The 17,075-nt window shown below is 52.8% G+C and overlaps 1 protein-coding gene across 6 annotated transcripts in view; it reads left to right on the forward strand.

Moving 5' to 3' along the window:
• esr2a (estrogen receptor 2a) overlaps positions 1 to 17,075 on the forward strand; it is a 178,041-nt gene that overhangs the window by 64,655 nt on the left and 96,311 nt on the right. Inside the window, exon 1 of one of the 6 annotated variants that reach the window (XM_052015243.1) lies at positions 11,977 to 12,031. The exons of the other annotated variants lie outside the window; for them this stretch is intronic. The gene's annotated coding sequence lies outside the window, so the exon portion shown is untranslated. Of the gene's footprint in view, positions 1 to 11,976; positions 12,032 to 17,075 lie in introns of those variants that run through there. 6 annotated transcript variants of the gene reach the window in all.

Below are 17,075 nucleotides of genomic sequence, written 5' to 3' on the forward strand. Positions count from 1 at the left end.
TGTTGATGGAGACACATGAACGGGCAGGGAAGGGAGGGATGTGGATCTGTGCATTTAGTTTAGGCGTTTAGTTTGGCATCATGTCTAGCACTTTCATCATGGGCTAAAGGGCCTGTTTCTGTGCAGTACTGCTCTATGTTCTAGTTCAATGGGCAGTGTAGAGGGAGCTTCACTCTGTGTCTGACCCTGGGAGCGTGTGACAGGGACCTTCCATCTGCATCTAACCTGTATTTTTTTAAGTGATAAGGCAAGTTTTATTTACTACATAAATGTTGTTCTTGCACATGATCAGAGCTGAGCGTTGCCCAGCTGATGACGGATCTGTTCTCACAGAGCAGGGGATGCCTCCCCTTTGCAACTGAAGCTGCTCTCTGTGGTCCTGTGCAGTACTGGCAGCAGAGGTGCATGTGGTGAGAGTTTGTGTGGAGGGAGAGCGAGCCCTGCCCGTTTCCCCTGGGCTGAGGTCGGTGCAGCCACTGACCCATCTCCAGGAGCGGGTGAAGGTGATCTGCTCTTCACTTTCATTAAAGCCACAGCGACGTCAGTTAAAATGTTGTCACCCCGTCCAGGGCACACTCCAGCCCCTGCAGTAACCACCAGCTCCAGCAGGTCTCCAGAGAGCCAGTGGACACTGTGCTTCCTCGCCAGGGAGACCCGGACACGGATGAGTCCTCAGAAGGAGGGGGGCAGGCAGTCGGCTTGGGCGGAACCCCTGACAGCCCACTGCTGGGACGTGTGAGTGACCACCGTGGCCAGGCCCAGGAGCAGACCGACAAGGGGGTTCCCCTGGCCGACACCCCCCCCTCCCCCCGCACCGGGTGCGCAGAGGTCAGGAGTGCGGGGCCGAAGTGTCACCAGCAGCCCCTTCAGACACTCAGATGGGGAATGCAGCCTCTCGCACGCCATGTGTACATGGCACACGGACTCTGCCAGGCCTCCAAGGTGACTGGGAGTCCGTGAACCAACAAAACCTGTTGTACGGCACCACTCTGTACAACAGTATCCTCCCCGGGTCCCCAGTGGGAAAGGGGAAGGACTCCCGTGTAGGGGTCCTCCAATGGGGACCCCCCTCGCTGCTGGACGGTAGAATGGATTTCCATGGCGTGTCCGGTTGGCAGACGAGGGCAGGAGCAGCCCGTACAGGAAACACCTCCACGCGGAACGGTACAGAGGGCGTTTCCGAGACACGGCTCTTGTTGTGTGGGACCGTCTCCTGAGGAGGGTTCCGGGGCCTGGGTCTGATGAGCGACTCCGGCTGAGCAAGGGAGGGTCAGCCCCGGCAGGATCACCCTGCACTCGGGGACCCTCCCAACACCCATTGTGACGGGACGACTGGAAGCTCCAGCGGCGAGCAGCTCAATCCTCCCCTGTCTGGTTCCTCCTTCTTTCTCACCCACCCTGGCAGCCAGACCACCTCCCTCCACTGGTGGGGGAGCATCCTGACCGGAGGCAACCATGTCCCAGACTTTGAAAAGATCTCGATTTTAAAAATGGGCAACTCCCGCGGAGCAGTGCGGTGGACGCTCGCCACTGGGAGCTGTGCGTCGTTCTGAAGGCGGAGCTCCTGGAGGAAGAAACATCACATCAGTGCGCACCATCTGGGAGGATGCCCAGCGTGCAGGGATCTCCACAGGGTCCGAAGGCAGCGAGCTGGCATCTGGGTTGGGACACACACCAGCGACTGAGCCCCCTCCTCAATCGGGACACTCAGAGACCCAGGGCTTCCTCTTGTCCCAGGAGAAATCCGCCAGCTTCCTCTGAATCCCGGTGGCAAAAGGCCAGCACTTGGCCTTGGAGTAGTCCTGTCCAGCAGGCTCGGGTACACTCCCAGAGAAAGGAGGTGCATGGTGATCCACACCAATGGTCTCATCCACCACTGACCTACCAGGAGTCTAGAACGTTTCCCCCAATGTCAACGGAGTGCCCAATCGTTCAGCACTACCTGAGCCAACCCTTCCGTTAAACTCTGCACATCCTCTCTGGACAGATCTGGAGAGTACGGAGCTCTGGATCTGTGGCGGAGGAGCCATTGTCGGCCAGCAGCTCCAGAAGCTGCAGACGGACTTCCTGCTATTGTTTTTTTCCCAGGCAATAGAAGAAGGGTAAGGCATGGTCCAAATTTTGCAGGATCTGGACCCATGCCTTCGCGTATGTGCTACGGAATCTCTCGAGCTGCAGGTCTCTCAGCCCACCCGCCCTTCTCCTGGCACAGGACCAGGTCCTTGACAACTCAACCCAGGCGGGACACCAGGCTCAGCACCTCCCTCTCAAGATGCCCAATCTTGGACTCCTGCCTCTCAGCCGAACCCCTCGCGTTCCCCCGACAGAGGAGACAGATGCGAGTCTTCCCCACGTCCCTCCTGCTTCCTTCTCCAGTTGGATCAGGACTTTCGGGATGAATCTTGGAATGGCTCGTCCTCCGGCAGCGGGTTGTTAAAGTGCCACTGCGCGGACCGCACCCACGCGCGAAGTGGGATGAGCTCTGCCCACACCAGCTGGTGGTCCGAGAGCAGCGCCGGCCGCACAGAGGCTGCTGAGGTGCAGGAGACGTACACGTGTTGAAACATACAGGTGGTCGATGCGAGAGCCACCTCCTCCAGACCTGCAGGTGAAGGTTCTGGAGTCGAGATGGAGGGTTGACTGGATGTCCACCTCATTGAAGGAACTGACCAGTTCCCTGAACCTGTCCACTGGTGCTTGGCTGCACTGAGACCACAGCAATCCCTCTGGTTAATGAGGACAATCACTGCTGTTCAAGAAACTGGCACTCAGTCTCTCTCCTCATTGCTTTGCCGGATGCATCACGGCTTGGTACGGCAACTGCTCTGCCCGGGACCGCAAGAAACTGCAGAGAGTTGTGGACACAGCCCAGCGCATCACGGAAACCAGCCTCCCCTCCACGGACTCTGTCTACATTTCTCGCTGCCTCAGTAAAGCAGCCAACATAATCAAAGACCCCACCCACCCCGGACATTCTGTCTTCTCCACCCTCCCATCGGGCAGAAGATACAAAAGCCTGAAAGCACGTACCACCAGGCTCAAGGACAGCTTCTATCCTGCTGTTATAAGACTATTGAACGGTTCCCCAGTACGATAAGATGGACTCTTGACCTCACAATCTACCTCGTCATGACCTTGCACCTTATTGTCTGCCTGCACTGCACTTTCTCTGTAGCTGTAACACTTTATTCTGCATTCTGTTATTGTTTTCCCTTGTGCTACCCTCAACGTACCGATGTGATGAAATGATCTGTCTGGATGGCAGGAAAATAAAGTTTCTCACTGCACCTCGGTACACGTGACAACAATAAACCAATTGACCAATTTAATTTGCCATTTGTACCTTCCTTTCACCCATCCTTTGCCCTTGCTGACCTCTGGCGGACCCCGCGCCCACTGCGTCGGTGTGGAGTAGGGAGTAGAGGACGACGTACAACCCCGGCTCACCCAAATACATTCACGGCCCAAAGGTCGGACAGCTGTTCGGAAACGGCAGCAGTTGCTGGGAAACTTGGCACTGCAGTCTGTCTGAGGGCCAGACGTGTGAGGCTGTCCTGTACAAGTGGACACTCGTTTGTTTTTTATACTTTGTCCTGGGTGTCACTGTCGAGGCCGGCGTTTACTGCCCATCCCTGACTGCCCCAAGAAGGTGGGGCTGAGCCACCCAATTGTACCGCTGCAGTCCGTGTGGGGAAGGGGCTCCCACGGTGTTGGTGGGGAGGTTCCAGGGTTTGGACCCAGGGACGGTGAAGGAACGGCGAGATATTTCCCAGTCAGGGTGGTGAGTGACTGGGAGGGGAACCTGCGGGTGGTGGTGTTCCCTGTTGTCCTTGCTGCGGGGGGGGGGGGATGCGTGGACAGGAGGTGGGTTTGGGAGGTGCTGTCGGAGTAGCCTGGGTGAGTAACTGCAGTGCGTTTTGTAGACAGTGCACCCTGCAGCCACTGTGGGCCGGTGGTGGAGGGAGGGAGTGTTTAGGGAGGTGGGTGGGGTGCCGATCGAGCGGGCTGCTTTGTCCTGAATAGTGGAGACACAATAAATTGTGCAGATGCTGGAATCTGGACCAATACACAAAAAGTGCTGGAGGAACTCAGCGGGTCAGGCAGCATCTGCGCTGATGACTGAAGAGCAGTTAATTCAGATTGGGAATGGAATTGATGGAATGCTTTGCTGGATCGGATTTGTCCTGCTTTTGGTGACCAGGACGCGCCTGGACAATTTTCCCCATTGCTGGGTAGATGCCAGTGTTGTAACTGGACTGGAACGGCTCGTCCTGGGACACAGCTGGGCCTGGAGCACCGCTCCTTGGTACCACAGCTGGGCCCAGTGCTCGCAGCTGTTGCTCATTGTCCTGTGGGGTGTACACACTGACTGGAGCCTGCTCTGTGATGTTGGAGATCTTGTATTCCCTCAGAAAGAGCCCATCAAGTGCATGATGATCCTCAAAGCATTCCGTCAATCCCATTTCCTGCTTATTTCTGTGCAACCCTGTTCTCCCTGCATTACCATCAACTCCTCCCAGATTCCGCCCCCCCCCACCGACTCGAGGGACACTTTACCCACTGACCCGCATATCTTTGTGATGTGAGAGGAAACCGGAGCACCTGGGGGAAACCCATGCTGTCATGGGGGGGACTGCCTGTGGACACAGTGCCGGGCTCAGCACCATCCAGACCCTCAGACATGGTGGTAAATTGGTTTATTATTGTCACATGTGCCGAGATGCAGTGAAAAACTTTGTTCTGCGTGCCATCCATACAGATCAATTCGTTACACAGTGCATTGAGGTAGTACAGGGTAAAAACAAGAACAGAATGCAGAATAAAGTGTTACAGTTACAGAGAAAGTGCAGTGCAGGCAGACGATAAGGTGCAAGGTCAAACAAGGTAGATTGTGAGATCAAGAGTCCATCTTATCGTACAAGCGATCCATTCAATAGTCTTATAACAGCGGGATGGAAGCTGTCCTTGAGCCTGGTGGTACGTGCTTTCAGGCTTTTGTACCTTCTGCCCGATGGGAGAAGGGAGAAGAGAGAATGTCCGGGGTGGGTGGGGTCTTTGATTATGTTGGCTGCTCTACCGAGGCAGCGAGAAGTGTAGACGGAGTCCATGGAGGGGAGGCTGGTTTCCGTGATGTGCTGGGCTGTGTCCACAACTCTCTGCAGTTTCCTGTGGTCCTGGGCAGAGCAGTTGCCGTACCAAGCCGTGATGCATCTGGATAGGATGCTTTCTGTGGTGTGTCTATAAAAATTGGTGAGGGTCAAGGGGACATGCCAAATTTCTTTAGCCACCTGAGGAAGTAGAGGCGCTGGTGACTTGGCCGTGGCATCTCTGTGGTTGGACCAGTTGACGTCTGCATTGTTCTCTTTAATCATTATCTAATTTTGTAACATTATTTATATCCGTGACAGTGCGACAGGGCATATGAACAGGCCGTATAGATTTATGTGCAGGTAGATGGAATTAGTTTAATTTGGCAACAGGGCTAGCACACGTGCTGGGCCGAAGGGCCTGTTCCTGTGCTGTACTGTTCTGTGTTCAGTGTTTGATGCAGCCTTTGAATGGTGAGGCTCCAGACTGCTGCAGACAGAGGGATCAGTTGTCCCCGTACATGGATCACAGAGGGTTTACATTGCAGGTACACCAACCAATCAGCAAGGGAAGTGGAACATTTGGCTTTATTCCAAGGACAATGGAGTCTAAAGGTGTAAGCAACGAGCTGTTAGAGCAGTGGGTTGACGTTCCTGGGTCTTGATGGACTTAATGGCTGGTGAGATAGTTGATGCCTTGATTTTAATTTTCCCGGTTCTCTCGAATCAGGGAAGGTTCCGGTAGATTGGAAACCAGAAAATGGAGCTGGTAGAGATGGACAACAGAGAATCAGGCTCTTCGGCCCACCACGTCCATGCCGACCTCTGCCCATGTACTCTGTCCGCCGTGGCTTTCTGGAGCTCCCGGCTGCCAGCCATTTTAATTCCCATCCCCATTCCCACACCGACCTGTCGGTCCTTGGCCTCCTCCACTCCTCCTCCTAAACCCAAACTAGAGGAACAGCACCTCATATTCCCCCTGGGTAGTCTACAACCCATAAAACATAGGAGCAGAATTAGGCCATTCGGCCCATGGACTCTGCTCCGCCATTCGATCGTGGCTGATTTATTTTTCCCTCTCAACCCCATTCTCCTGCCTTCTCCCCGTAACCTGTGACACCCTCACTAATCAAGAACCTATCAACCTCCGCTTTAAATATACCCAATGACTTGGCCTCCACAGCCGTCTGTGGCAATGAACTCCACAGATTCACCACCCTCTGGCTAAAGAAATTCCTCCTCATCTCTGTTCTAAAGGGATGTCCTTTCATTCTGAGGCCGTGCCCTCTGGTCCTGGACTCTCCCACTACTGGAAACATCCTCTCCACGTCTGCTATATCCAGGCCTTTCAATGTTCAGTAGGTTTCACCTAACGGCATGAAGACTGAATTCTCCAACTTCTGGTCACTGCCCCTCCTCTGTCCCTCCTCCCTTGATCCACCCAGTCCCTCCTACAAACCCCGCATCTCCTTGTTTCTTCCCCCTCCCCCACCTGGTCCATCAGCCCATGACCCACACACCCCTCCCACTGGGACCCCTCCCACGGGGTCCCCTCCCCCCACTGTTCCCACCTCCCTCATTTGGTCCCATGCCCCACCTTCCTCTCCTATCAGATCCCACCATCTGCAGCCCTGTGTCACCACCACCTCTCACCCCCCAGCCTCTGTCGCTACTCCCACCCTCCCCTCCGCCATCTGCCCATCCGCCCTCCTCACCTAAATCCACCTTTCACTTGCCAGCCCTTAGAACCATAGACCACTACAGCACAGAAAACAGGCCATTCGGCCCTTCTAGTCTGTGCCAAAACTTTATTCCGCTAGTCCCATCGACCTGCACCCAGTCCATAACCCTCCAGACCCCTCCCGTCCATGTATCTACCCAATTTATTCTTAAAACTTAAGAGTGAGCCCGCATTTACCACGTCAGATGGCAGCTCGTTCCACACTCCCACCGCTCTCTGAGTGGAGAAGTTCCCCCTAAACCTTTCCCCTTTCACCCTAAAGCCACGTACTTATCTCTCCTAATCTAGGTGGAAAGAGCCTACTCACATTAACTCTGTCTACACCCCTCATAATTTTGTAAACCTCTATCAAATCTCCCCTCATTCTTCTACGCTCCAAGGAATAAAGTCCTAACCAGTTCAATCTTTCCCTGTAACTCAACTCCTGAAGACCCAGCAACATTCTAGTAAATCTCCTCTGCACTCTTTCAATCTTACTGACATCCTTCCTACAGTTAGGCGACCAGAACTGCACACAATACTCCAAATTTGGCCTCACCAATGTCTTATACAACCTTGTTCCACACTGTTGCATTCACCTTTTTATTCTGGCTGTCTCTTCTCTCTCCATGCAATTAAGGTGAGAGGGGGTGAGTTCAAAGATGTGCAGAGCAGATTTCTTTACACAGAGAGCGGTGGGTGCCTGGAATGTGCTGCCAGGGGTGGTGGTGGAGGCAGATACGATAGAGGGGTTCAAGAGGCTCTTAGATAGGCAGATGGATGTGCAGAGAGTGGAGGGAGATGGACACTGTGTAGGCAGAAGGGATTAGTTGGGCATTTAATTACTAGTGAGCAGATGGACCTGTTCCTGTGCTATATTGTTCAATCTTTCAGTCCTGATGAAGGGTCTCAACCTGAAACACCAACTGTCCATTTCCCTCCACAGATGCTGCCTGACCCGCTGAGTTCCTCCAGCACCTTAGAACATAGAACATTACAGCACAGTACAGGCTCTTCAGCCCATGATGTTGTGCCGACATTTTATCCTACTCTAAGATCTATCTAACCCTTCCCTCCCACATAGCCCCCCATTTTTCTATCATTCATGTGTCTATCTAAGAGTTGCTTAAAGGTCCCTAATGTATCTGCCCCCACAACCTCTGCCGGCAGTGCGTTCCACGCACCCACTACTCTCTGTGTAAAAAAACTTACCCCTGACATCCCCCTTATACCTTCCTCCAATCACCTTAAAATTATGCCCCTCATGTTAGCCATTATCGCCCTGGGAAAAAGTCTCCGACTGTCCACTCGATCTATGCCTCTTATCATCTTGTACACCTCTATCAAGTCACCTCTCATCCTCCTCCTCTCCAAAGAGAAAAGCCCCAGCTCACTCAACCTATCCTCATAAGACATGCTCTCCAATCCAGGCAGCATCCCGGTAAATTTCCTCTGAACCCTCTCTAAAACTTCCACATCCTTCCTATAATGAGGTGACCAGAACTGAACACAATACTCCAAATGTGGCCTAACCAGAGTTCTGTAGAGCTGCAACATCACCTCGCGGCTCTTGAACTCAATACCCCGACTGATGAAGGGCAGCACACCATACACCTTCTTAACAACCCTATCGACCTGCGTGACAACCTTGAGGGATCTATGGATGTAGACCCCAAGATCCCTCTGTTCCTCCACACTGCTAAGAGTCCTGCCATTAACCTTGTATTCTGCCTTCAAATTCGATCTCCCAAAGTGAATCACTTCACACTTTTCTGGGTTGAACCCCATCTGCCACTTCTCAGCCAGGTCTGCATCCTATCAATGTCCTGTTGTAATCTACAGCAACCTTCTACACGAATCCCATTTGCCCACATTAGCTGTGCATCCTTCAACACCTTGTCTATTCAAGTGTTTGTCTAAATATCTCTCAAATGCAGTGATTGTGTCTGATTCCACTGCCTCCTCTGGCAGAACATTCCAGGTATTAGCTGTCTGCCAACGCGCTGCCCAACTTTGCACCTGATCTCCATCCTTCTGTAGCCTTAGACAACCTTACTTGCTGTCCACAACACCACTTCTTTATTCCAAAAGGAAGACAGAAAGCAAGGGACTACAGCCCAGGGATTGCTCCGAGAGCCGGGATTGACTCAATGACTGAATTGCCTCCTTTTATGTCCGATGATAAATTCTGTTTCTTATGGCCAGCGGAGAGGGAGCTTTGCTCTACTGAGCTTTGCTTGGCTTCTGGTCTACACAGAATTCTTTGTGTGCAGTTTCAGACCGTTTAACAGATTTTAAAAAACGATTGGATCAATTTAAAGTGAAAATGTGATATTTCCTGCCCCAGGAAACAGTCAGTGCGTGGCCAAATGTGGATGCGCTGAGGGAGAAACTACAGAGGTGTTGAAATACCTTACCTCATAAAAAAAATTCCTTAAACTTTTATTTGTTTAAAAATTGTTTGGAGGTGGGAGCACAGACTGCTGGACTGATAGAGCAGCCTATCACCTGCTTGCTTTGAGAGTGGGTATGGGAAGGTGGGGCTACCCAGTGATGGATGTGTTGGATGTCCAATGGCAGGAGTGCAGAGTTGAAGCAGTGAGAGGTCATGTGACAAGACCAGGACCACATCCAATCAAAATTGGCAAAGCTTGGGCAGAGCAGGGAGTTATTCCAGGATGGGATAAATTGGAGAAGGTTTAAACATTGCAAACCTTTGTCTGGGAATATGGTTCATGGCAAGTGATCAGTGGCGTTTAGGGAGAAAGTGGCAGCTGATTGGAATCGAAACACAAGGGAGTAACTTTGAAAACTGCAGTGTGAGTGATGAGGGGTTCCTTGCCATGCATCTCCTCCGATCCTGAGGCCGTGGGACGTTCTTCCAGAGTGACACAATGCAGCCCTGTGCCCAGACAGCTCCAGAGGAATGTCTGCTGCAGACATCAGAATCAGATTTATTATCACTGACATATGACGTGAAGTCTGTTGTTTTGCGGCAGCAGTGCAATGCAAAGACACAAAAACCTATACGTTACAAAATACGTTCAGAAATCTGATGGTGGAGGGGAAGAAGCTGTTCCTGAATCGTTGAGTGTGGGTCTTCAGGCTCCTGTACCTCCTCCCCGATGGTAGTAATGAGAAGAGGGCATGTCCCAGGTGGCGAGGGTCCTTAGTGATGGATGCTGCCTTCTTGAGGCACCACCTCTTGAAGATGTCCTCGATGGTGGGGAGGGTTGGGCTGGCTGGAGGATGGAGCTGGCAGTGGACATGTGGTCGTACAGTACGGAAACAGGCCCTTCAGCCCATTGAGTCCAGGCCGACTCAAACACTCACCCCTACGTTAATCCCATTTTACCATAGAACAGCACAGGACAGGCCCTTCAACCCACAATGTTGTGCTGAACTAAGTAAACCAATGACTCCTAATTAATCTAATTCCTCTTCCCCACACACTGACCATATCCCTCCCTTCTCTGCAATATTCACGTGCCTATCTCAGAGTCTCTTAAACACTCCTATGCTATCTGCCTCCACCACCACCTCTGGCAGTGCGTTCCAGGCACCCACCACTCTGTGTGTGTGTGTGTGTGTGTGTGTGTGTGTGTGTGTGTGTGTGTGTGTGTGTGTGTGTGTGTGTGTGTGTAAAAACAAAACAAACTTGCCTCACACATCTCTGTACTTTCTCTCTCTCACCTTAAGTACATGCCCTCTAGTACCAGACATTTAAATCCTGGGAAAGAGATACTGGCTGCCTTTTCTGTCTGTGCCTCGCATAATTGTATAAACTTCTATCAGATCTCCCCTCAGCCTCTGCTGCTCTGGAGAAAAGAACCCCAGTTTGTCCAACCTCTCCTCATGGCACCTGTCCTGTAATCCAGGCAGCATCCTGGTGAACCTCTCCTGCACCCTCTCCAAAGCCTCCACATCCTTCCTGTAATGGGGCAACCAGAATTGAATGCAATACTCTAAACGTGGCCTGACCAGAGTTTTATAAAGCTGTAACATAATTTCCTGACTCTTGAACTCAGTGCCTTGATTAATGACGGCAAGCATGCTATATGCCATCATTACCACCCTATCAACCTGTGTGGCCACTTTTAGAGAGCCATGTACCTGGACCCCAAGATCGCTCTGTTCATCAATGCTGTTAAGGATCCTGCCATTAACTGTGTTCTGTCCCAGATCTCCCGGAGTGCAACACCTCACATACTCTCCCCACATTCCCATCATCTACCCCCAGATTCTACCCCTCACCCGTACCCCAAGGACAACTTACAGCGGCCAATTAACTTGCTGACCGCACATCCTCGGGATGTGGGAGGAAACCCGAGCACCCGGGGGAAGCCCACGCGGTCACAGGGAGAACGTGCAAACTCCACACAGACAGCGCCGGAGGTCGGGATCGAATCTGGGTTTCTGGAGCCATGAGGCTGTGGATTTACTAACTGTGCCCACTCGTCCTCCAGTTTCTTTTGGTCGAGGTACAGTGGGGCATGAATCAGCGAAGTTGGTATAGGTTGTTGATCGAGAGTTGGGCGAAGGGGTGGCAGGGTGGAACTTAATCCAGACAGATGTGAAGTGATGCACTTTGGGAGGTCAGTTTCTAAGATCAGATCAGATCTTTATCAGTCACACGTACATCGAAACACACAGTGAAATGCATCTTTTGCGTAGTGATTTTGGGGGGCAGCCCGCAAGTGTCGCCACGCTTCCGGGGCCAACATAGCACGCCCATAGCTTCCTAACCCGTACGTCTTTGGAATGTGGGAGGAAACCGGAGCACCCGGAGGAAACCCACGCAGACACGGGGAGAACGTACAAACTCCTTACAGACAGCGGCCGGATTTGAACCCGGCTCACTGGCGCTGTAAAACATTATGCTAACCACTATGCTACAGTGGGACATTTAGAGTAAATGGCAGGGATCTTCAGGGCGTTGATGTACAGAGACCTTGGGGTGAAAGTCCTCAGCTTCCTGAAAGAGGTGACACATGTGGACAGGGCAGTGGAGAAGGCATTTGCTGCGTTTGCCCGAGGCACTGAGTACAAGAGTTGGGACATCATGCTGCACGGGAAAAGGATTCCATCTGTGTTATGTATGCCTCTTATATATTTATGCACCTCCATCAGGTCCCCCCTCAGCCTCCTTCGCTCTAGGGAAAACAAGCCCAGCCTCTCCAATCTCTCCCCATAACTAAAGTCCTCCGATCCAGGCAACGCCCTGGTGAGTATTCTCTGCACTCTCTCCAGTGCAATCACTTGCAGAGTAGGTATGGGCAGGGAGGGCGGACTGGCAGCCAGAAGCCTCAACAACCGATCGAGAAGCATGTTCCAATCCCACCTTGACAGCTGGGGACTTGGTGTTAATGAATTAAATCGGGAGGAATTGGTCAGTCTTCCTGATGGCAACCATAAAACTACTCATTAAAACCCATCTGGTTCTCCAGCACCGGTTACGGGAGGAAGCCGGCAGTCCTTGCCTGGAATGGTCAGTACATGGCTCCAATGGAGAACCCGGACATTTTTGCAAGGATGTTGCCAGGACTTGGAGGCCTGAGTTACAGGGAGAGGTTGGGCAGGCTGGGACTTGAGATTGAGGGGTGACCTTACAGAGGTGTATAAAATCATGAGGGGTACAGATAGGGTGAATACACACCATCTTTTTCCCGGTGAAAAGGAACTAAAAATTAGAGGGCACAGGTTTAAGGTGAGAGGGGAAAGATTTAAAAGGGACCTGAGGGGCAACTTCTTCACGCAGAGGGTGGTGGGGGTGTGGAACGAGCTGCCAGAGGAAGGTACAATAACAACATTAAAAAGACATTTGGACAGGTACACGGATAGGAAAGGTTTAGAGGGACATGGGCCAAATGCAGGAAAATTGGTGAGACCAAACGCAGACTAGGTGACCATTTCACAGAACACCTGCGCTCTGTCCGTAACCGCGATCTGCATCTCTCCGTTGCCGGTCACTTCAACTCCCCCTCCCACACTATCACTGATATGTCAGTCCTCGGCCTCCTCCACTGCCAGGAGAATTCCAAGCGCAAACTGGAGGAACAGCACCTCATTTTCCGTCTTGGAACCTTGCAGCCCAACGGCAGGAACATTGAATTCTCCCACTTTAGGGAATCCCAAATTCCACTTTAGGGAATCTCCTTCCCCACAACACCCCTCCCCCCGCCCACTTCTTCCCTTTCCTAGCCTTTTTTCCCTCTCTCTCTTTACCTTTGACCCATCCCCGGTGGATCTGCTCTCCCCTCCTCCCCCGCACCTGCCCATCACTATCTCTTACCTGCATCTACCTATCACCACCCTGTGCCCACCCCGCCTCCCCTCTTTTGTCCACCTATCACTGCTCTGCTTTTCCCCCCTATATATTGGGCTTCCCCTTTCCCTATCTTCAGTCCTGAGGAAGGGTCCTGACCCGAAACGTTGACCGCCTGCTGTTCTCCACGGATGCTGCCTGGCCTGCTGAGTTCCTCCAGCATCATTGTGTTTTTCAAATGGGAGGTGCTTAGATGGGTGCCACGGTCGGCATGGACCAGTTGGGCCGAAGGGCCTGTTTCCGTGCTGAATGACCCTAGGTCCAGTGACTTTGACCCTCAAGCAGCAGTTGAAGAGAACTCTTCACTCTGCCCTCACTGAACAGCACTGGGCTCACCCTTTGTTGAAGAGCCAACCCGGTGTAGCAACAGGACAGAGGGAAGATCCCACAATCAATGGACCGGAATGAAGCTCTGCATCCGACCACAACTGGCAGTGGACTGTGTGGACCACTGAGCGGGCAGTGGGAGGACACCCCACCCTCAGGGACATGGAGCCCAGTGCTGGAGACCAAGCCGAAGCATTTGCTGCCACGTTCAGACAGCAGCCGAGGAGATGATCCACGTCGGTTCCCCCCGAGACCTTCACCGTCATAGAAACTGTCTCCAGCCCATTGGGTCCGCTCCCCATGATGTCAGGCGACGGCTGAGGTTGCAGGGAGCAGCAAAGGTCCCAGCTCTGGCACCGAGGAGCGGTGCTCCGGACCCAGCTGTGTCCCAGACTGAGCTATTCCAGTCCAGTTACAACACTGGCACCAGCCCCACGGTGGGGGAAACTGCCCAGGTATGTCCTGGTCACCAAAGGCAGGACAAATCCAATCTGGCTACTTACTGCTCTCGGACATCGGCAGGGTGACGGAGGTGCCACCGGGCACTTACCCCCATCACCTGCTCCCTGATGCCCAGTCTGGGTTTCACCAGGACCACTCGGCCCCAGACCCCAGCACAACCTCCGTCCAAACGTGGACCAAAGGGTGACTGCCCTCGACATCCAGGCAGCATCTGACTGAGTGTGGCATCAAGGAACCACGGTAAACCTGAACTCAACAGGAAAACACTCCAGTGGCTGGAGTCAGACTTCACATGGAGGAAGGTGGGTGTGGGTGTTGGAGGTCAGTCACCCCAGTCCCAGGACATCACTGCAGGAGACCCCCAGGGCAGGGTCCTGGGTCCCAACACCTTCTGCTGCTTCGTCAGTGACCTTCCTCCCGTCGGGAAGTCTGAGGTGGGGATGGTCGCTGATCACAATGTTCAACACCTTTTGCATCTTCTCAGCCAGTGAAGCAGGCCACGCCTGCCTGCAGCAGGGCCTGGACAATGTTCAACGTGGGCTGATGTGACAAGTGACCTTCACATCACACACATGCCAGGCAATGACTGTCTCCGACAGGAGAGACTCTGACCACCTCCCCTGTGCTGCATCCCCCACCATCGGCTTCCTGGGGGTCATCGTTGTCCAGAAATTCAACGGCACCAGCCAAATAAACATGGTGGTTACAAGAGCGGGTCAGAGTCTAGCTTCCCTGTGGAGGATGTCGTACTCCCAGGCATCTGAAACTCTCTCCACCATGGACAAGGCACAAGTCAGGAGTGTGATAGAACATCTCCACTTGCATGGACGAGGGCAAGTCCAACAACTCTCACAGCTCAATACCATCCAGGACAAAGCAGCCCGCTTGGTTGGCACCTCATCTCATTCTCTTCGTCACCAGTGCTGAGTGGGTCTAAATCCTGGATCTTCCTCCCAGCAGCACTGTGGGAGCACCTTCTCCAGAACATGGTTCAAGGAAGGGGCAACCCCCTATCTTCTTAAGGCATTCCCTCAGTACCGCTCCTCCCACAGTGTGACCCTCCCTCAGTACCACCCCTCCCACAGTGTGACCCTCCCTCAGTACCGCCCCTCCCACAGTGTGACCCTCCCTCAGTACCGCCCCTCCCACAGTGTGACCCTCCCTCAGTACCGCCCCTCCCACGGTGTGACCCTCCCTCAGTACCGCCCCTCCCACGGTGTGACCCTCCCTCAGTACCGCCCCTCCCACGGTGTGACCCTCCCTCAGTACCGCCCCTCCCACGGTGTGACCCTCCCTCAGTACCGCCCCTCCCACGGTGTGACCCTCCCTCAGTACCGTCCCTCCCACGGTGTGACCCTCCCTCAGTACCGCCCCTCCCACGGTGTGACCCTCCCTCAGTACCGTCCCTCCCACAGTGTGACCCTCCCTCAGTACCGCCCCTCCCACAGTGTGACACTCTCTCAGTGTGTCACTAGTAGCGACTGGATTTTGTGGCCTTAATTCTAGAACATAGAACACTACAGCACAGTACAGGCCCTTCGGCCCACGATGTTGTGCCGACATTTTATCCTGCTCTAAGATCTATCTAACCCTTCCCTCCCACATAGCCCTCCATTTCTCTATCATTCATGTGTCTATCTAAGAGTCTCTTAAATGTCCCTAATGTATCTGCCCCCACAATCTCTGCCGGCAGTGCGTTCCACACACCCACCACTCTGTGTAAAAAAAACTTACCCCTGACATCCCCCTTATACCTTCCTCCAGTCACCATAAAATTATGCCCCCTTATGTTAGACATTTTTGCCCTGGGAAAAAGTCTCTGACTGTCCACTCGATCTATGCCTCTTATCACCTTGTACACCTCTATCAAGTCACCTCTCATCCTCCTCCTCTCCAAAGAGAAAAGCCCTAGCTCACTCAACCTATCCTCATAAGACATGCTCTCCAATCCAGGCAGCATCCTGGTAAATCTCCTCTGCACCCTCTCTAAAGCTTCCACATCCTTCCTATAATGAGACGACCAGAACTGAACACAATACTCCAAGTGTGGTCTAACCAGAGTTCTATAGAGCTGCAACATCACCTCGCAGCTCTTGAACTCAATCCCCCGACTAATGACGGGCAACACACCTCACGCCTTCTTAACAACCCTATCGACCTGCACAGCAACCTTGAGGGATCTATGAACATGAAGTACCACCCTCCCCACAGTACAATGCTCTCTCAGTGCGACCCTAGTAGTGACTGGATGTTGTGGCCTTAGTTCTGTGAGAGATCCTGAGCTGAAGCTCCAGTGTCAACAGTTGTCGGCCTCTCCACGGTGGCAGTGGTTTGCTCTGTGCACCTCCTTGGTTACTCTGAACGTTCCCTGACACCTTTGGCCAGGAAGCCCAAATACTCACTGAAGTCCGGGCTCTGAGCCAACCTGTCAGCCAGCTGGCTGGAGTTTGATTGTTTTGCCATTTTGCACAGATCTGATTTGCATTAAAGTCTCACATTGAGGCAGCTCGACAAGGGGCATTGCAACTCAGTGAACATGGAATGAGGTAAAGATTTCCAATCCCGGGCAGTAATCAGTCTAATTAGTGTAATGGAGCAGACATCTGCCTATTATTTGCTTGTGTGCTCCTGAGCGAGGCAAAACCGAACCTTTAAGCATAATCCAGTGCCTCCAAAACAAAGGTAACTTTGTTAGATTATGCCTGTGGTTTGTTCTTACAGCACCTGGTCTTATTTGTTTCTGGGATGTGGTTCTGACTGCCCAGGCCAGCAGTTATTGCCCATCCCTCATTGCCCTTGAGAAGGTGGGAGTGAGCTGTCTTCGGGAACCTTCTGTGAAGGTGGCGGGAGGAAGTTCCAGGACTTGGGCTCAGTGACGGTGCAGGACCAGTGGTGTTCTTCCATCTCAGGAAGCTGTGAGATCTGCAGGTCATTTCTCCGTGGCTGCTGTCCTTGTCCTTGGTGGGAGAGTTTGTGGGGTTGGGAGTTGCTGTCACTGTAGCCTGGCTGAGTATGTTTGTAGGTGGTGCGATCTGCGGACACTGTGCGTCAGTCGTGAGGGGGATAAATATTCAGGGTGGTGGATGGGGTGCTGATCGTTGAGCAACTTTGTGCTGGATGGTCTTAGAGCTGCATTCATTCAGGGCCCTTACTT

The sequence above is a fragment of the Pristis pectinata genome, chromosome 1 (assembly GCF_009764475.1).
Source record: "Pristis pectinata isolate sPriPec2 chromosome 1, sPriPec2.1.pri, whole genome shotgun sequence".
In the NCBI taxonomy this organism is placed as follows: domain Eukaryota; kingdom Metazoa; phylum Chordata; class Chondrichthyes; order Rhinopristiformes; family Pristidae; genus Pristis; species Pristis pectinata.